Source organism: Calidris pugnax, unplaced genomic scaffold (genome assembly GCF_001431845.1).
Source record: "Calidris pugnax isolate Ruff unplaced genomic scaffold, ASM143184v1 scaffold95, whole genome shotgun sequence".
Classification (NCBI taxonomy): domain Eukaryota; kingdom Metazoa; phylum Chordata; class Aves; order Charadriiformes; family Scolopacidae; genus Calidris; species Calidris pugnax.
The window spans coordinates 14,064,508-14,086,357 of NW_015090885.1; the positions used below are offsets into that span (position 1 = coordinate 14,064,508).

At 36.6% G+C, this 21,850-nt stretch overlaps 1 protein-coding gene across 4 annotated transcripts in view; it reads right to left on the reverse strand.

Moving 5' to 3' along the window:
* The window catches only part of FILIP1L (filamin A interacting protein 1-like), a 198,194-nt gene that overhangs the window by 23,234 nt on the left and 153,110 nt on the right, over nt 1-21,850 (reverse strand). Inside the window, exon 1 of one of the 4 annotated variants that reach the window (XM_014947306.1) lies at nt 13,099-13,250. The exons of the other annotated variants lie outside the window; for them this stretch is intronic. The gene's annotated coding sequence lies outside the window, so the exon portion shown is untranslated. Of the gene's footprint in view, nt 1-13,098; nt 13,251-21,850 lie in introns of those variants that run through there. 4 annotated transcript variants of the gene reach the window in all.

The window sequence follows — 21,850 nt, forward strand, 5'->3', positions numbered from 1 at the left end:
AAGAAGTCAACTGGGAGTCATTAATACTTGCTGAAGAATTTTTCCTTGGCAGCTGAATTCCCATTGCATGGTTCAGTAGGGTTACAGCAACTTTGTCTGCGTGCATGCACTTAGGAATGGAAGAGGACACTAAAATGTTTGGGGGTTTAGTGTGGTGGGGTTTTTGTTGTTTGTTTTTGTTTGGTTGGTTTTGTTTGTTTTTTTAATTCATCGCTTGTTTTTGGTCAGCTCTTTTGGGGAACCTGACTTCTGCAGGTCAGGGCTTGATTATGTATATCATTTGAACTAAGGCAAATCACACATTTAATTGAAGGACTGTTTTAACCGATAATAGCACTTTGTGATATTTTGCATACTTTTGTGACTGAATACTTTGTGTTAACTTCATCCAAAACACTTTCTTCCTGGAGAAGGGTATCAGGGTATTTGAGAGAACAATTTTACCAAAAATATGCAAAGGTCAAAAGAGGTTGGCTTAAAAAAATAATAATTTAAAAAAAACCAGACACTCCCCTATCCAATAAAATACTTCTATCATTTTCTTTTCCAGTTGAATTTCATGATCATGTAATTTCATATCAGGCAAAGGCAGGTATATCATTTAGGCAAACCTTTCATAGATAATTCCAAGCAGTTGACTTCATAGAACTACAGGAACCCTTTCTGAATCCAGGCCAGCAAAAACAGGCATTGGAAATTGGTTTTCTGAACATGAATGTTCAGTAGTTAAACAGAGTCAGGGCAGTGTCTTTCTACTTTTTCTTCAGAGCTTCTGTTATGAATGACCGCTTTATTGCAGGTTACTATCGAACTTGTTTGCAATACCAGTTACCTGCTTTTTTATTTCCTTAAAGAAATTGTATTTGTCAGCTCTCCTCTGTTCATTTTAATTGCTTTCCTCAATATGCATGCTGTAGCTTCTTGGTGTTAATACCATGCTTTCAATTGTGTTGCCTTGTTTTCTAGTTGTTTTTTTTTGTTTTGTTTTTTGTTTTTCAAGTGCGTATAACTTCGGCTACACTACATCATCCTTAGCAATGTAAAGACTATATGTTCTCTACAAGAGGTGGGGACTCCCAAAACAGTTCATTGTCTTCTTGGTGTCATGTGATATAATTTTGACTTTAAGTGGGGCTTTCCGTTGTTACGGGGGGACCTCTGTTACATTGATGTTTAATTTATGTTTTTGCAGGATTCTAAGGGGGGTTCTTTTCCTTTGAGTTTCACAGAAACTAAAGCAAGCATGGGAGACTGAGGCTGAAAGACCCTTATTTTTTAAATTTTTTTAGTTTCTTCTAGAATGAATCATTATTCTTAGAATTATTATTCTAAAAACAAAAATGGTGATTTTTTTACTTTAAGCAATCTTGCAACGATAACTTTAGAAAAGGCTGTGTTCCTTAAGGATGCAAGTGAAAAAGGTGTTGATTTGTAAAGCTGTACTTCTATCATGCCTTCCACAGAAGTATTGAAAGGATTTTAAGAAAAAACAAGATATTGATAAGGTATATATCAGATCACTCTGCAGAAATGACTGAGATTTTGAATGTCAGTGACTTTTTTTTTTTGTAAATCATAAAGATACATGTTTTTTAATCTAGCTCGTGCTCTTCACCCTTCCCCAGGTAAAAGACATATCTTACTGGAGGTTCTACAGGTTATAACACGAGAGAGACTTGCTTCTAAAGTTTTTGGACATGTGCTTCAATTTCCCTCTCTACAATGCAAGTAAGAAAACTAAGCTGAAAGCTTTCGAATGTAGATGAAGTCATGCCTCTTCCGCTGAGGCGTTTTTCCCAGTTAGCAATAAGCCATGGTCTGGCCGTTAATAAGAGAAGCAGCATGCTTCATCATTTCTGGTAAATCTTACAAGTTGTTGTAATTTTTGACACCAGTGCAGTTAATAAGAGAAGAAGCATGCTTCATCATTTCTGGTAAATCTTACAAATAGTTGTAATTTTTGACACCAGTGCAGTTAAGTATTTACTTTTGGAAGAAAGTGAGTCTGTCTGTGCCTTCCACAGCTTCTGGCAACAAAATCTGGATTTATTAAAATGTCTTTCTGGTCTTGGGGAGGCCATATGTTTTGGTTTTTGTTTTTTTTTTTCTTTGCCTACAATTCTACTTATTGATGTGTAGTTTTTATGAAGACATAGTTATAACTACTTTTATGGCTCTCTTTATTATCTTTAATGATGCTTCTTTTTTCCCCCTGTCATAAAGAAAGTCAAAAGCCTTTGAAATTACAGAGGCAACAACATACCATAGCCATTGTGTAATCTGTTGGCTTTATCTGAATCAGTCAGCACTTCCCCACAGAATGTGAACACTTATTTAAAATTTGTTTTTGGTGTATTTTTTACATATGTATATTTTAAATCATTAGTTTATACTAGGATGCAAACCTCCACAAAGGGTGTCTCAACTGCAAGAGACTGTGTGTAAGGCAAATTTCCCCAATAAGGAAATTTGTTTTATAAAATGAGGACTTTTAATGAGGAGGGTGTGAGTTCTGCTTATTACTCCACAAACTACCACAGAGTAATCATTGTTTTATCTGATCCTTAATATGCTGACTTGCTTAACAAGTCTTAATAAAAGTCATATATGATGAATGGTGTTACCAGTTCTGGGTTAACTTGGGCAAAATTTCAAATGGATAACCAGATGTATTTAGCTGTGATGCTGAGTAAACATATGCAGATAATATATTATTTTAAAAATTAATTAATCTGGAACAGTAACATTGTGGCCATGGTTTCACAACTACTAAGCTGCTAAAATTCTTCCTGGTGATATAGGGATATTGGCGCTCATAAATGTTATGAAATCCTGTGTAAATTTGGTGACAGTAAATGGCATGAGACATTTTTAACAAATTTATGTTGCTTAATTTAAGACTGGATTAACATTAATTTCTAGTTGGAGTCATTTTAATTCAGCACTAAAATTCAGTTTTGTTTTATCATGAAACCTCAGTTTAAGCAAGTAATTTTCTATCTTGAATTATATTCCATCCATATCTAGATGTTCTTGGAAATCACCAAGCAAAACATCAGTCTTATGTAAAAAGTATCAATGCTTTCTGTGGCAGTAACTGTTCCAATATTCAAGGTGATAGTTATTAATTCTGTCTGTTCATTTCTAATCTTGTAATGGTAGCCAGCCACAGCGTCTGCAGTTATGATAGGAACGTGCAGGACTTTTAGGTGGGAGTGAGGAAGTTGATACCTTATTGAAATGGTAGGTGGTGTTTTGCTTTTTTGTTTTATTTTTTTATTGACTGAATATACTGAAAAACAATTATGAGTGCTGACCTGACAGGACCACAATATTAATAAACTTTACTTGAAGTTAGCTTTAAAAACTCTGTGTTCCAGAGTTCAGCTACTAGAAAAAAAGGCACAATGAATTGGGAGTAGGACTCTGTGTCACCGTTTTTTTGAGATGCACTCCTCTTTCTTCTTCCCCCTTTCTAGATTTAACAGCTATTTTAGTTATTCTTTGAAGTCAGTATCTATTACTGTTGGCATTTCAGTGGTGTATAATTGTGCATGTAGCATGACTGTTAATCCTCTTCTGTTCTGAATCTACATGTATCAGTAACTTAACCAGTTCACGGGAATATTACATGAGTTTTGTTGGTTAGTAGTTTGTACTGCAGTGTGTATTCATTCCCCTTCTCTCTTTCTCTCTGCCTCTCACCCCCTCTCTCCACACTGCCTGTAAAGTCGGAAATAAAGCAAGTAATTTCAGATGCAATACCAGAATTTGGAACTCTTCAAATTTACGTCAGCCAGGAAATTATAGTTTTGCAGATGGAAAGCTTTCAGAAGGAAATGGAAGGATGAACCACAAGAGATGTGGTATAGGGGTCAAAGCAACAAGGCTGAGGCAGAACGTCTCAGTTACTAATCCAGGTCCTGCTTTTGTCTTTTCTTCATCTTTAACAAGGAAAATTTTGTTCCTGAACTTCAGATTTATTAAAATGGAAAAGCAGTGTTGACTTACTGTAAGAGATTATTTTGAGAATTAGTATTAACCCAAAGAGGTTTTAATAATATGGCAACTGCGCAAAATAAACCCAAGACTACTGCTTTTTAAAACTTGTGATTTTTAAATTATAGTCTCAGGGAAATGATTGCATTTGATGATTTGATATTTAATATTGCATGATAAAATAAATTGATGGGAGAGATCCTGAGTCTTTATGAACCTGAGTTTTGTTTTAAAGGTACACTTCAGGCATTACTGCTAGAACATTATTGCTTGACCACAGTTATTGAGCTGTTTTTAAAATCACCAGTGTTATAAACTACTCAGAACTACAGAGATAAACAGGACAGTGTTTTTTCCACTGTTTTGTTGTTGTTGTTTTTCTTCCAATCCATGGGCAGGTGGATGTGTTTGCATTGTCTGTTCTGAGTGTCACTACCAGTAACTGTTACCATTGCAGCCCAGTGCTAGGATTTTAGCAAGTGAAAAATTGTAGCAGGAGTTAATTGAGCTGCAGAAAGCCATCTTTTAGAGCCTTGCCTGCCTTCCCCCCGTTCTCCATGGGAAGATTAAGCACAAACAAGGGAATGCAGCTTGCCCAGATTCTGGAATTTTCTGGTCAGGCTGCTACTAGCACTGATTACCCCAGCCCATGTGTGTTTAGTTTGTGTGAGGCAAATACTGCTTGGTTATCACTGCCATGGTGTGCTTACTGTTGATGGAAGTGTAATAGTTGGAGCTGTTGAGTTTTTGTCTTGGCTATTTAATCTGTATACTTCAAGTGACTGAGGAGTTTGCAGAAGTTCTGATTCCCTGAAGGAGTCAGTTGCTTCAGCTCTGTATAAGTTTGTAGCCTTTAAGTCATCTTTGTACACTTTTCAGTTTAATGATCATACTTGTTTTAGATTAAGAGAAACAACCTGAGTTTTTGTTCTTTAAACACTTTAATAAATAAATCCTGTCTATAATTTGATTGTGCGATTTTTTTTTTATTTTTTTTTTTTTCTCCTGTAAATAACATCACAGTGTGTAGGTTCAAGGTGGACCTTTGTTTTATGGATGCTTTTTCTTGGGGGCAGTTGGGAAAGTAGATGCTTTTCTGGTGTCTGATTCACCTGGGGCAGTGCTAGTGCTGCTGTCATGACCAGAACTGGGCATAATTGTGCAAGGATCCAATTCATACAAACTTTTTTTAACTTCAATTAGTTAATATTTTTGGTATGACAGAAAATGGCACTCACCCAACAATAACACATCATGTTACTCAGAGGAGACTGGTTAGTCGTAAATGTCATTTTCCCATAACATTTACAGGAACTGGATGTTCTCTAAAACAATTTTAACACACTTTTTATATAGAAATAAATGTCTGGGGCCACATTTTCATCCATGGGCAGAATAGGCACTGTGCCTATCTCTTATGCTAACCATGGCCTTATTTGTATATTATAAGTCATCAGCAGTGGCAAAATTTAGAACTTTCCATACTGCCATGCGAACTTCCTCTGTTGAACTGAAGGCATCCTAAGACAAAAGTAAGCCCTTTTTCTGGTGTGCTCACTTCTTGAAGTAGTTCTGTGTATGTATATAATAAATTGAGCATTTGAAGACTGGGCTTGGGTGGCACTCCATATTTATTTTGTTGTTGTTGTTGTTACTGCAAATTTAGCTTGAGATATTTGAATTTTCCTTGGTGCAAGGTTGCATGAAGCAGTATAGTTGAGGACTTCCAAATAGGTAAAAGACTTAAATGAAGTTTGCTGATACAGTTGCAACTTCTTCCAGTGTTGGCTACTGAAAATAATAGGAGCAGTTATATCACTAACGTCAAACAGAGACACTTTACTTTGAAGCTAAATATGCATCTTTTTCCTGTAGATCTGATAATGTGAGGGTGTCCATTTTCTCTTAAGACAGATTTGGCCAGAACTTCATCTTGGAGGACACAGGTGAATGAGAAGTTGTAGCAATGCATTATAGCATTGTTAACTAGCTAAAGGTGGCTTTGAAGCTACAAGTGGTGGAGAATGCTGCTAATTTCCTGTTTTTCATCTTCAGAAATTGGATTAAAACCATTTCTGATGGATTACAAATTGCTTGTGCGTACTGTTCTAGATATTGAACCTCTGTAGTTCTGGGGACTTTGCTACCTGGGAGATAAATCACTTTCTTGCTATCTCTCCTAATCCTGCTAAACATCTTGCTGTATGTCTCCTGTACCTGAATGTGTTGGGACTTGAAATGTGGGATGTTTGGAAGTTGCATTTTCTCTTGTCTCAGTAAGACCTCGGGCCACATTGGCCTGGGAGCACTTGGTGAATCATTTAAAGGTGAAAAGTCAATGCATGTTTGTTTGAAGTGTGTTAATCCTTAGCACAGGTGCTTTTGATCAAGTTTACATTGTTTCTGTGAATTGATCCTCCTCAAAGAGGACACTGATTTAGACTACAGGGCAGGAAGCTACAGTGGAAACCTAAGGGTGATAGTCTGAGAATCTTCATAGTGGTTATAGGTCTAATCAAGGTTTACTTCATAATTTTAATTCACATGTTTAAATAACAATTTAAATAGATGATAATTTAAGCAGCCTCTTCACCTGTATATAACTGAAGAACATCTTTCTGTTTATTATGATGTGTTGAAGTAAGATTTCCCATTCTTTTGCAACTTTGGTAGTTCACTGTGTTAAACACCAAATACCCTTTTAAGCATAAAAGAAATTTGGGTCCTTTAGTCATATGTCCACTCAAAGTGCTAATAACAGTTTGTATCTAGAATCAGCTTTTCTTTTTTTTTTTTTTTTTTTTTTTTTTTTTTTTTTTTTTTTTTTTTGTAGCTACTTGCATATGTGTTCAGCAGCAGGAATAACTGTTGCATGTTCTGGAAAATAAAGTTTTCTATTTCTTAGGAAAAAAAGACTAAATTGTTAGGATGAAAAAGTGGATTTAACTATTCTAGTTATTCTATGACCAATGGTTTCTTAAACTCTTTTAAAACTGGTCTGAACATCTTCCTAAAGCCAAGAGAGATACTTAATTTTTCCATCTTTGGTTATTTTCCAGTTTTCTTTTTCTGCCTTTCAAAAACTGTAATTTCTATGACAGTTTTTTTAGGAATCTTTTTTTTTACGAAAGAGGAAGGTCACATACATGTATGCTTCCCTTGCCTCTTCGTAAGAAAACTCCAAGTGTTGCCTCTTCTTCAAACAACTGTTAATTCAGTTGAACATTCTCTGCCTCGTTATTGTACCCCAAATTGATTTATAACTCTATATCGTTATGTGACTGAAGGGCATTTGGCTACATGCCCTATTTGATCTCTTTCCTTGCCTCTTGGCTGATGGTCTGTGATGTTTAGCTTATATTTTCCTATTTTCAGATGTCAGTCTGAAAATGAAGGAGCTGTAGCATGCTTTCATGTACAGTGTGTTTCTGATGTAATACATTTTAGCTTTTATCACTAATTTATAACATGGTTTCAAATGCTGAAAATAAAAAGACACAATTATCTCTAGACAGAACCATATTACATTTTCTTCCCTTCTCCTTTATTGGGATTAGCAAAATACGTAAACTTGAAGATTTTTGTGAGCTGTTGTTTGCTGCTTTCCTGAAAGGAAACTAATGTGTGCGCCTCCTAGCTCAAGCCTAAATGTTCTCCACTGGTTGATGTTGTTCCCGCACCACTCTCATAATCAGTCTATTTTATCTATCTTGAATTGACCTATATTGAGGCTGTACTTGCTGACTCTCCTTCAGAGGCTTTTTATCCCCCTGCTCTGCTTACGCATATGCAAGCAAATGCACGTACCCATTTATATATTAGATATGTTTTTAGTAACGTGTATTTTAGGAGAAGTTTTAAGCCTGCCAAGGTTCATTGTGGCCTTTTCATTGGAGCCAATTAAGTATTTAATTTGGGAATGGCATGGGTTGCTAGTGAAAAGACTTTCCTCTACATGAAAGAGTATATGGTACTATTTTGCAGGTTAAGAAAATGTTTCAGCTTTGAGCATTAATAAATGGCATTTTTTTCCTAGCTTTCTACATCCAAGTCAGTGTATTCAACATTGGATTTCAGATATTGGCTGCCCCAAACATGGAGCTGTTGTACCCCCAGGTTCAAGTGACCAAAATAAAATAAAAATTAGGCTCATATAATTCACTTTCCTCTTTTCTAGGTAGGGATCTGAAACAGAATGGCTCTGGGGGAGCATTTTGATGTTGAAAACTAAAACAACTGCAGCATTTATTAGGCTTCTTCTGAGAAATGTCTGTGTAGCTAAGTAGAACAGAATCACATTTGGGAATGTGGTGGGTGACATTATTTTTGGGCAAGCCAAAGTTAATGATGATGAACTTTCCTAATTTTGTTAATAATTTGACTTAATTACTGAAAGTTATGATTAAATCCATAAAAAGTTGTTGGAATTCAGTCAGCTCATACTTTTTAAAAGATGGTTTTGTCCATATGCTGAAATCCAATATGTAATTAAAATATGAGTTTTTATGAGTGCATTACTTTCCATTTTTAAACATCCAGTCTTGTGTGTTTTTTATCATAGTAGTAACAATGTGCTGCTTCATTTCAGTTCTTAAAATTTTTCCTTTTTCTCCTATGCTCCCATTACAGTAGTTGCTATGCAAACACTAGATAAGCTTTGTGTCTCCAATAAAAAAGGATAAAGTTTTAAATCCACTCTCTGCAATGAATTTAAAATAAATTACTTTGAATGTTAGATTTAAGGGAGACCTTCAAGAACTCTAACTTATTTAAGTGCAATTGTGTTCCTTCCCAGGCTTTTGGAAACCTTTAAAGGACAAGGAAATGTGGTTAATAGGTTGTTGCACATCCCTGAAATTTATGCAAGATTAATGTTTTTCTTGTCAGAAGTATTTCATTTTTTCCATGCACATTTTCAGTGATGTACACTGGAGCCTTGTATACCCTACTTGAAGTGCATCTTTGAAGGTTTGTTGAAGCCTGAGCACCAGTAGTTAAGTGGTTGTATGTTCTGGTTGCTCAGCTTTTATGAGCATGAAGCATGAAACAAAATGGCTCACATTCTGCTTATTTACCTCAGCAGCCACTCTCTGGTGGTCATCCATAGGTCCCCTGCCCAGCTCAAGGTTGAAGTCAAGCCATTGTGATACGTACGATGAGCTGTAGCAGAAAGGGTGACTTCTGCAACAGGCAGCAAGTGCGTGCATTTATCAACTTGGATGGCCAAGGTTATAGGACTTTGAGTTCTGTTGAAATGTTGTCTAGCAAGGTTGGTTTGAACTTTCAACCCCCAGCTTTCCATTTTATTATTAAAGAGGGTTATATGATAATGTTTGCTCAGCTAGCATTCATTTATTCCATGAACACTCACCTCAGTTCTCTTGTTCTGGTGAGGAGGCAGTGATTTGTGAGGTGGTGTTTTTGTACTGTTTTTAACTGGAGGCTACAGGCTGCCACAGAAAATCTTCAAATATATTTTCCTTGAATTTGTGAACACTCGAGGAAAGTGAGCTGTGAATGCCTGAGTGTGCTCCATTGGTCCCATCAGCATGAGTGCTGTTGCTGACCTTCCAGAAACAACATGGTGCCCTGGACATGCCATCAAAGTGGTTTTTGTCTTGCTGACAGAAAACACAGCAAACCTCAAGATCAGCATAACATACTGAGAGGTGTTAAGACTCAAAATGTCCATTACTTCACTTAAATCACAAGACTGGGCACTATATTTAGAAGTTTTCAGCAATGCCCCTTACCCTCTTGGAGCTGAGTAATGCAGTTTAATGAATGGCTGAACTAACCAAACTTTCAGTCACTTCAAAAAAGCTCAACGTAAACCTCAAAGATGCCATAGCAGAATCTATTCAATATGAGAAAAACAAACCTAGGCAATTAACCATAATTTATTTTTATTGGGAAGGCATAGTTTCTGAGCTCAAATCAACTTGATGACAGGCTTAAGTATTAAGGGGAACTATTAATGAGTCAGAACTAAAATGTTATAGGATGTTTTTTAAAGATACGTCTTCCTACATTGTAAACTCCTTAGGATTCTCTGACTTAGATATTTCAATTGCTTCTCTGACTTAGATATTTTAATTGCTTCTTTAATGAGCAGTATTTGGGTACTACCACACCCAGGATTTGAGAGAAGCTGTTTGCAGGAGAGGTCCAGAGGATCAGTGCCTGCTCACTTGTCCGTGCCAAACTACACCTGGTGAAGAATTTTTTCTGAAGAAAGGTTCCGGCCTTTTAAGAGCTGCCACAGAGGGGAAACTCTCTGGGAGTAAAACCGGGCTGGTTTTTATCCCATGACAATAGCAAATGTGAGAATTCATCACAATATTAGGTAAATAATATGAAAGTGCTGTTAGTCAGCAAAATCAAGCAATAACTTGGTATTAGTAGTACTGATGGGGAAAATAAAATATGTGTAAGTTATATCCCTTGGTCTTCTGGGTCAAATCTCTAAAAATTCTACTGTCAGCAGTTACGCTGTGTTTGTCTGTGGTACGAATGGAAGTGACGGCAAAGGAACAAAGGGTCAATGCATTTTAGTAGGAAGTTGACTTTCGTTTCTGGAGGATATACTTGTTTTTAAAATGCTTTCTCTTTACATTGGGTGTTGTAAAAGGTTACTATAAAAAGAAACATAAGGGAAGAATTACAATTGTTGAAGACTGAATTATGTGATAATTCTTTACTGTCTCCTTTTATTAAGTGATGCAAGCTAACATTATAGTTGCTTAGAATTAAATAGTCTCAATACATACTAAGAAATCTGACAAAGCAAAGGAGTGTAATGCTGAGGGTGGGGGGTAAACAACAGTGAGACATTTTCGTCATCATACCTTAATGTAATTATTTTGGACTTTTACCAGTCTAAATGAGAGCAAAATCGGTCCTGAAAGTAATATGTGAAGAATGTTTTCCCTTTCGATCTAAGGAAGACAGGCTGTGGGAAATAAAGTTCTTCTGGCTTCTGATAGATGTTATGATTCGTATTAGGCTAGCAGCATTCACAGTCCAGATGGTACTTTGGGTATTGCTAAAGCAGTAGTTAATGATAAATGTTACCCTCCTCTGCTGGATTTGGAGGAGCTGAAATAGTCTCTTACCTATGGGTAGGCTTTTTTCTTTTTCTAATTACTGCCTTTATCAACTATATGTGTTTATTCTATGTGTAGCATTTCTGTGAATATTTCTTTTTCATCATTGTAGTCCTTTGACTACAGCTTACCCTTTCTACTCAGACACATTTTTTGAGGTCTTTTAATTAAGTTTGGTTCGTAACATATCTTTTCATAACACAGCTAACATTTCCACTTTATAACTTGACAATGTATTTATTATTAAATCCAGTGGATATAGGATATGTAGGGAAACAATCATTGATCAGGAAGAAATCTAAAAATGCTAGGACATGGATTTCAAGTCTGCAGATATGACAATATCAAGCAGAAGACATTGTAAGGGGCTTAGGATACTGATCTGAGGTATTGGTTTTCTACCATAAACTTACATTTGTTCTGGTTGCTAGGATTCTTTTAATTCTATTTATACTATATAGTGCCCTCTTCCGTGATTCTATAGTCAGGCAGACTCAAAGCATCAACAGGGGTGTAAACTTTGCTCTTTACAAGAAAGATTACCTTGGAAATATGAATGTTACCTTCACCTAAATGCCCAGGTTAATAATACACAAGTACCTGAATTATCTTTGAAATGAACTGTCTTTCTGTATATTTACGTTTTTAGAAGCATGTGGAAAATAACTACTTAATATTTTCTTGTTTAAAGCAAAAAAAAAAACCCTCACAAAAATGCTTACATGATATTTTGACTCAGTCTCTAATTCCATGTATGCTTGATAGTACAACAATGCATGATTGTATCAGCTTTGATTTTTCTCAAAAATATACTTGAACAATGATTTTGCAGCATTTAAAACATGAAATGCAGAGAAAAAATCCCTTTCTGCTGTCCTAACATTTAATGCTGGTTTAATTTTGTATTATGGAAAACGAAAACATACAACAAAAACATGTTTTACTTTTAAAAAGAGTTTGAGTTTAAAGGTCTTAAGAAGTCTAACTTTTCTAACATTTTAAATTACACATAGGACTCTGGAGAGCAATGCTCACTAGTCTGAATTTGCAAGCAGAACAGTACAATTGACTTGCATTTTTTCCTGTAAACAGGGATTTGACATTGTTTGGCCCTTAATCAAGAGAGAGGACAGTGTAGGGTTTTTTTTATACTATGCAGTTGTGAATTATAAACACATTAAGGTGTAATCTTTCAAGGTGCTCAGTGCCTCATCAGAATTGTTTTCCGTTCTCTGTTTTTTGGAGTTATTAATTGCAATACTGTTCAGCATCTTGCAAAATAAACCTCAGAAAGCAGTGGGGTTTCTGAATTTGAAGGCATCACCATTTGTTTGATGACCAGGATTTAAAGTTTTTTCATCAAAATCTGACAGTTCTGTCCTCTTGTGATTTGACACTTGCACGCAAGACACAGAAGAGGGAAGCAGTGTGTAGCAGTTGAAAAGTTTGTTAGTATAATTAAACTAGTTACAGTTGTTTCTTTCAGACATAGCATAATCTTATCGCAAAGTAGTATTTGTGACAATTTATACATCCCTCTGTAAACTACAGTAAAAGTCGTTCAAAAGTATAGTAAATGCTTAGAGACATATGTGCATACATGTCTACTAATACATAGCATATGCATATAAATGCAGCATAAAGAGAGGCAGTAGCTCTACCTAATATATTACAATACAGTTGGACTCTTTCCACGGCTTTAAATGCAGTCATGATTTTATCCGACCATTTGGAAAGTGTGTGTAATTCATAACTACCTCCTCCTTTAGCATTAAATTAATTCCTCATCTGTTGGCTCTGTCGGAATTGTTTAAAATGTAGTTTTTAAACGCTTGAAACAGTCATCCTGCTTGCAAGTAACCGGACATCTCCTAGATCTCCTGGTGCTGTTTTAGGGGAATTCATTGTTTTAAAAAGTATCTCCCTAGGAAAAAAAAAAGCAAGAAGTGCCAGTGCGTGCCAGAAGAAGTTTGCTTCCCACCCTCTCCCTTACCTTGCGCTCCTGGACTATAGAAATCCTGGGTCAGCTATTGCTCCATGGTGTGAGGCGTTCAGCTGTAGCATCAGAGATGTGAGCATTCCAGCAGTCCCACTAAACAATGAGAGATAGGCTCTTTGCATGCCCCAAGCCTATGGAGCATTACGTCATTGCCTTGCCATATAAGGCACTCTGTGTTGTGCAGACTCGTCGTGTCTGACTGGTGTACTTTAGTGATAGCCAGAACTTAGAAAGCTTATTAATGTGTTCTGGCTCCAGCTGACGCTCAGGACTGTGTGAAATATTTCGGGTGGCTACCAGTTCATGGCCAAGAAGAATGTGCGGAAGGTTTGGGTTAGGGCAGTTCCTTTCTATTATTGATAATAAAGTCCTTAGAAGTTGTTAGCCGGTGAGTTACAATGTTTTCCACTTAGTCTCGCAGCCTAGAATTTGAGAAGGGAAAAATTAAATTCAAGGTCATCTCTAATTAGCTGTTCTAAGGAAGCTTTTTCTTTTTTCTTACTCTTTTTTTTTTTTTTTTTTTTTAATATGACAAAAAACGTGAATTTAGCTGAACTCCTCAGAGGGTGATATGAACTTCAAGCCTTCCTTTTTTTTTTTTCCTTCTGTAAAGAGTCGGGGTCCTCAGAGGATAGTATTTTATTTCCTGATGATGTAACTACAAAACAATTCTCTAAGTGATGATGGGAAGGCCAGATGAAATCTGATTTTATTTTTTTTTCTTCAATGTTTTTCCTACAGAACCCTTTCCTTTTCGTATGTTTGTGTTTCAGCTAACACAATTAAGCAGTCCAACCAACTATTTTTAGTAAGAAGGTCTTAAAGAAATGAATCGTTTGTTTTAACGCTTAGGAAAGAGGCAGGAAGCCAAAAAGCAGGATTTAGATTGAAGAGTTTAAAATGTATCTCTTGTATTCCCTGTCCTTCACTGTACACCCTGAATAAACATTGAGAACATGAGAAAGATGTACTTGAAAGAGGCATAAAACTCATTGTTGAAATTCCACTAAGGGTTAACAGGAGTTAATGAAATAAACCCCTTTCTTCTTGATGGGTAAATTAGACCTTTGAAAGGTGCTCTACGCTATTTTGTGCAGCTCTGTGAAAGTAGATGCATCCACAACTCATTATTTGCAGCATTTGAATGTTAGTCTTCAGATCAACTTCAGTATAACTTCAGCTGTCCTAGTGCCTGCTTTTTATGTGTTTTGTCATACATGAACATAATGCTGACATAAGGCAATTTACTTATTTGAGGCTGTTGTCTATAGGTATGAAAACAAAACGGTGATTAAAATGTTTGCATTTCATTAGAAGGACAGACATCTCTTAGCTACCTTGCACATATTTACCCTGAGCGTAGCCTGAAAAAGATACTTACTCTTTCTTTGGAAAATTTCAGCCAGCCCTTTGCACTGTGGCTGGGTAAAGACTTACTCAGAAATATGCTGCTTGTGTGTGTGTGTCCTATTATGTCCCCTTTCTAAGTTTCTGAGGAAGATTGGGTTTGGGTCCTTGATCAGAAAACTTCCATATCTGTTTAATAGTGCAGTACCTGTATGCTGACCCTTCCAAAATGGTTTCAGAAATAATTAAATGTCTTATTTGAATATAGCAATGGACAGATCAGGATAATATTTTATTTCTTATTCTAGGGAGATTTAATAACCAAATCCAAACAGAAAAATAACTTTTCCTTTAGCTAGAATTGGATTGTTCAGTTGCTTGGCTAATGTTTTTGCGAACTAACGTTTTGTATAGTTTTTCTCAAAAGTATTGTGCCAATGTGGATCATTTGAATTGCATAAAAGCTCATGCAGGTGACCTTGGTATGGGGAACATGAAGTTGACTTAATCTTCAGCTCTAAAGTGACCCTTTCTGCTGGGGTTCTGTTTAAAAAGACAGGACAACTCCAATGCAAGGTACTGTGTTAGAGCAGGCTGTGGAGGATGCCGTATCCAGTTAAGATTTGCAGGGGGAGTCAGGTAAGTAGAGCTTTGAAAAGTAGCTAGGAGTTAAATGTGCATGCATTCTTTTTTTACGTGTGTGTGTGTGTGCAGGCATACAAATGCTTAGAGTGAGAACTACTGTATTCACTTGGTTAATTTTTTTTCTTTCCTTCCCTTTGCAATTGCTTTTTTTTTCCCCTGCATCTTCTCCTTCATCTGTACACCCCCTATCTCTCTAGTCTGTCTCTATATGAAAATTGCCTGCATTTTATCCTCCCACATGAAACAGTTGCTGTAGACCATAAACAGTTTTGAAGAAGAGCTGGTAATCAAAAATCCATCCTTACAGTCCAGCTCTGTTCTGGAGTTGCTAGAATCAGAGCTCAGATAGTGCTGGTGATAACTTTATTGGCAGTCTGGGGGCAGGCTAGAGCAGGGAATAGGGAATGCAAATCCTCCTGTTTATAAGTTTGTGTTTACATCTGGAGATGGCCAAAGTATGAACTTCTAGTTTCTTAATTAGTTCTCCTCTGTGATACAAAAGTGCACATCTGTGACCTTCTGCAAAACAGCTTTATCAAAGAGCATCAGCTGAGTGTGTAATGACCTGACTTCCTTCTCTTGTCACAACTTAATAAAGGACAGAGTACAGTACTATTCCAAGCCCTGTTAAGGATCTGTAACATTAAAATTTGCATGTTTTGGATTCTTAAAACATGAAAAGCTTATTTGTATCTGAGGCAGTTAGAGTTGCTGAGAAGCCTTCTTTTACTGCTTTTTGACTGTGTTCTAGTATCTGTAGGTCGAATCCTGACACTGGTGAACTTCACTGAAGTCAGGGAAAAAAGCCTTTGGGCAGGCAGATACGCCTGTCTCATTCTCCATTGCTCCCTGAAAATGTATTTGGTTTCCTTAGTTACTAGACAGAGTTATTCAGAATTGGTGCATTTGCAAGTATTGAGACAGCAAAAGAAGCTGTGGATTTATAGAAATTAAATACCAAATGAAAACCTTATTAGATCGTTTGGTGCATCCCCTGACAAATGTGGGGCTGCTCTTTGCAGCCTGTTTGCAATGGCTTTCATCTTGTCTCTCTGCTTATTGTTTCATATTGTTATTTGTGCCCACATTCTCTCTGGATTTTCCTCGAAAAAAATAGAAGCTGGAAAGATGGGAGATTGTAGCAGGCAAGGAAGAGATAGGACAAATAAGCTAAAAGACTTTGAGGCTGTTTAAACTTTATCTTAAACTATCAGAATTCCTCCCGTTACTTCCATCGTTAAACTACGTCTTTCCTTTTTCTTCCCATGGCAATTCATAGCAGCAGTTCTAGTGTCCTTAAACCCATAACCTATCTATTGCAGCATTTGACCCCTTCCTTTAGCCATTTTGTATCTAAGATAAATAAAGGAAATTAGAACTTGGGCCTCAGTTCAACAAAGCACTTAAAACATAGTCCTGTGTATTTTTGTTGAAAAAGGAAAGGACTTCAGCATAAGCCTGATTTTAATGATACATTGAAATGCTTGGCTGAATCAGGCTCTTGGTCACATTTACTTCATGTAGATATTGTTGAAGCTTGGGTTTTTGAAATTCTCCTCAAGGACTAAATCTTTAGGTTACTTTCATATTCCAAAAATAGACATCTACAGAAGTACAAACACTTTGAAAGCTTTCGCTAGTATTTTACATTACTTAAAACCGTTTGCTTTTTTGGAGGCGGTCTGCTTAAGCTTTGCAAACGATACTGGAGAACTTAAACACATGCAAGATTGACAACTTAAATTTCAACGACGTGCATAAATGGGATCTGATGTTTAATGTTTTAATATCTCATGTGACTTCAAGGATTTTTCTCCAATGTATGCTCAGCCTTGTCTCTGAAGTCTGTGGGAGTTTTGACATTAACTCAGTAGAAGATGGCTCTTTAATTATATCTTGGAATGATAGCACTCTTCAAAATTTTCTATCCAATTGTTCTTTATTACTGCTTCTGACATTCTGATTGCCACTTTCTTGTATTTCATCTGTAAAGAGTGTTTTAGTGTTTTATATTCTAATGCATAGGTTAATTTCTGAATATTCCAAAGAGAAATACAGAGGCTATTATGGCTAAGTGACAGTCTGAAATGCACTGACAACTGATAAATTGCATGTGGAAGGCAAGGGGGAGAAGCAGGGGAAAGTTCTAAAGATAACATTCTTTAGATTCATGTGTCTCTTACTATGGACCATGGACGGAAAGAGATTCATATCTTCATTACTGTGTGTTTTTAATTTTTTTTGGCAGCAGGAAGAAATATTTTCCCAAACTCTCCTATTGTTTGCAGATTCCATTATTCTCCCTTTTTTTGGCAGATACAAATAAAATTCCTAGCCAAATATTAGGGATAATTAGATCCCTTTTTGTTGGGCGCTGCCTTGAGAAGTTGATGACTGCATCTCTTAACTACTAATGACTTCTCTCCTAAGGAGAGCTGGCAAGGGCTCCATATCTGCTTGTGAGATGGTTTCCTCTTGTGTATGGGACCGAGATTATTTGTTATGAAAAGGACATTTTTTTTGCGCGGCAGAGTTTACCATGAACAAAGATTAATAGAATTTAATTTGTATGCCTTCCACTAGCCTGTATAAACCATATATAGCCAAGTAATCTTTTCTCCATAAAGAAATGAGATAACGTTCTCTAGTCTTTGAAAACTCTGCACAATAGTGTATTTTAAGAAGCAGTTTGGGCTTGAATGTTTGTTTTGTTTGCAATGTTCTGCGCTGAGATTTTTTTATTATTCCCCCCACCCCCATCCTCCCCTGCAAGTATGCCTTTCTAGTTGGGCTATTTCTGGAGGCACGGCAGCCACTTCACTATTAATGCAATAGCACAAATGAGTTGTAATCATGTGAAGACTTGTGATGAGGTACCTTAGAAGGTACTAAGTTTCATGTCTGTGAAAATGCTTGGAAGTAGAACATATGTTAAATGTCTGTCTTTAGTCATTAGACCTCAGGGAAAAGTATGTGACACTATGTAATTAGTTGCCTACTTTTCTTCAACCATCTCCTTTGAAATTCAGTCAAAGCAAGATTCTTCTTGTAGAACTTCAGGGAAATGATGTGACTGAAACATCTTGAGCTTCAAATCTGAGTCCACGTGAATCCCTGTCTCGAATCTTTTGTATGTGTTAACCTAAGCTGTGAATTCAGTCATTTTGTTCAAAGTGATCAAACCTCTTTTTGAGCAGTTTAATTCTTGTTTGCATAATAATCACACAGGTTTGAGTGAAGTTGACTCAACTTTTTGCACAGACTTGAATTGAATGTGGTGTCAGTGGAGGATGTTCCTTTCAAAGCTTTGATGCAGATGAGGGGAAGAAGTAGATCAAGTTGTTGCTGGTTTCTTCAGTTCCTCCATATCACTTTCCCTTCACATCTGTTGTTTCTTCACTCTCGTTGCTGGGTGATGCTGTTGCACCAATGCCTTGGAGTGCATTCAGTGCATTTCTTACAGGTTGCAAGTTTTACAAGAGTCATTTCAGGCCATGGTCTGCTTTGAAAGCACAAGCTTGCAAGGCACCCACTTTGGTGAATGTGGACTGGAATACAGCTTAGGAACTGAAGAAGGCTTGTTGGAGCCATTGATACTATACATAGAGAAGTACAAAGTTTTCATACTTTTTTCTTTTTTAGTGGTTCAGTAGCGAGAATCCAGGATCAAAATGTATCTTGAGTCTTCCGTTTCATTGTTACAGTTCTCTAGAGCAGGCTTATCTTGCCTCCTACAGATAAACCCAGTGAAAATGTAGCTCTTAAAGAGAGTTTATCTGAAAGGTAATAAAGTTGTAAAAGAAGGACTGCGGATACTAAGGAAGGCAAACTTTGCAAAGAGAAGATATTTTTTGTTGGGTTGCCTGCAATAGCTGAGTAAAACAAGCATTTTCTTGGGCCCACAGGCCCTTCTTTGAGTCTCCAGATGCTGGTATACCTGTTATGAAACCTGCATAACATGAGACACATTTTTCTGCCTCAATAATTACCCTCCTCCCCTCCACTTTGGATTCCTGCTTAAAAATACATTTTAAAAGGCTTTCTTTATTCTCTGTAATTTCAGTGGCCATATACTAGTCCCTGTTTAAAGCACAGTACTTTCGGTTACTGGTGATTTCAAGACCTGTTCAAGGAATCTGTACTGAAGTAATGCAGAGGCAAATGGGCAAACGTATCCCATACAGGCCATTTTAGATCATGGATTCCTAGGGTTGTAATGTACCTTGTAAAACTTTGATCCCTTTGGGATTCAGAATTGCTGAGCTATCTGATAAGTTCATAGTTTAGAAATGTGACTTACTTATGTGGTTCAATTCTCTAGTCTGGAAAAGTATTTACAGAATTTCTTGATCTCCCAGTGTGTAGTCCCTTGTAGGGTTTTTTGTGTTAGTATTGCCCACAGCAGGTACTGTTCAAGGAGTCTCTTGGGCTTGGGGAAGTGTATTTAGCAGACTCAGATACTCCATAGCTGCATCGTGCAACAAAAATTTCACTAAACCCTTGAGTGAGGAAGGGGAATAAATACAAAAGGGTATTAATTTGGCTTTTTTATGGCAGGCTGCATGAAACATGTCAGCATTAAGAACTGTTACCTTAAACTCAGCAATACTAAAGTTGTATCGTTATCTGGGAACACTTTTATTGATCTCATGTCTCTGGGTGTTATGTCAACAGGGTGGACTATTATTAAAAGTCTTTCAGGAGATGAACTAAATGCTTGAATAACCTACAGATTGCTTCATACTAGAAAATTGTACTCAAGCACAAAAAAGTGATTTAAGGAGATTCCCTTCCAGAATCTAAAGGAAAGACAAAAATTCCTTTTAGTCCCTAAAATCCTATGCTCTTGAAACTGACTTCCATGTAACCTTCCCCCGTGCTCTATGGTCTGCTTTGTTTTGTGGGGTTTTTTTAGTTGAGTACTTTATTTTTAATCTGTTTTGTTCAGTTACCTATTTTTAATTGTAAGGATGAAGTTTCTGTACCTTTTAATGTTGTTTTCCCGTGGTAATTTAGTTGAAAGCATCCTGACAGAGCATCTTTTCTGGCTTCTATTTGCTCTGACTAGTAAACTCAGAAGCTCAAAGATTAATATTACTTAGATGAAAGATAGTTACAGTCCATAAAAAGTTGTGTGTATATTGTGTGATCATGGTGAACTGTGTGGAATTGATTAAATGTAGAGATATGTTGAATTCTTTCCGGTAGTGATATAATTTCATAAAAGAGAAATCTGAACTGGCTGCTTCTCCTATAAAATCTCCTGGTACATTCGATAATTGTTAATAATTTGTCTTATAAACAGACTGTGTTATTACTCAAGAAAAAAATTAAGCAAGTTGATTTCTTAAATGGACATATAATTTCAAGTTGTCCTCTTGCATATCTTCTTAATGTAGCTGTGTTTTCCTAGCAAGGATAGTACAGCAAAATATCATAGACCTCAGTATTCTTAGGTGACTCTACAGAACAAAGATTCAAGCATAGTAAATTTGTTAATCTTTGGGTTGTTCCCCACTTGTCCCAGCTGTTCTATCTTGTCCCATGTCTCCCTCTCCCTCAGTTACATAAGTGTATGTATAAGTAAATATTTGTGCATAACTCAAGCCAGTAGCAAGGGCAGAGGGAGAAAAGCAATTCTAATTACTGTAATACGGTGCTTACGATACTGTTTGCAGCCTTTTTATGGAAAATGACAACAGTTATGATCTACTTTAACTTTTAAAGTGATACATAAAGAAGTGCCTGGATTCTGTGTATGATAAAGAGAGGCCTAGAATTAGAAGATGCAAAAGAATAAGTGTTTTCTAAATTCCTAAAGTATGTTGTGTTGATTAAATGAGACCTATTTGTGTGCGACCTCGTAGAATTTGATTAAAGTTTTCCTACTCTATGATGTCTGTGTTTTGGGAAATGTGAAATTTATTTGTTCTTTGATGCATTTTTGGTTTACCCTATTTTTTTTTTTTTGTTTTATTTATTTTTATTTCAGAATCCCCATAATAGGTGAGCAAAAGTTATTTTCACAGAAAACAAATCAGTCCTTCGTGATATTGCTGCTGAGTAAAGAGGAGCATACATGGATCCAACTCTACCAAAATAGGAGGAGTTATTTTGCTAGAAGCCTAAGGTGTGTCCAGAGTGTTATACAGAGCTTGACAAGAATAAACACTTTATTTGAGAGTTATAAAATCCCTTTGACCTTGGGGCTTGGGAATGTAAGTAGAGCCTTAACTTGCAGCTATCCTGGTATATCTAAATCGATGCAAGTCATGCCTGAAAGATTTTGCTATGTATAGTATGCTCAGTGGTCAGAGAGGTGGGTGGTTAGAGTTCTTGGAGCAGATCTGATGGGGATAGGTATCCTTGGAGCAGAAAGACTCATACCTCAGAGGCTTGTGGAAACCCTTATCAGTGGCTTTGCTCAGGGAGAGCAGGCTCCGAGTGGGAGTGAATTCTGAAATGCCTCCAGACCTTTTGGTAATTGCTCTGAAAAGTTTGCATTTGCAAATGTACACAAAGGAGTTGTGGATACTTTTGAGCTTTTATGGACTATGCTTCCAAAGGATGTTGATTTCTTCCAGCTAGTTTTGTTGTATGTGACATGTATTTATGTCACAGAATTTGGGTTGTTTAACCAAACTTTGACTCATTGCTTTCACTTCAGTATTGTGCAAAATGCTTTCTTGGAAGCGTCTTCTGTATTTTAGGTATCTCTCAGAAGTAGGAAAGCTGCCCATTTTTGCTAGTGAAT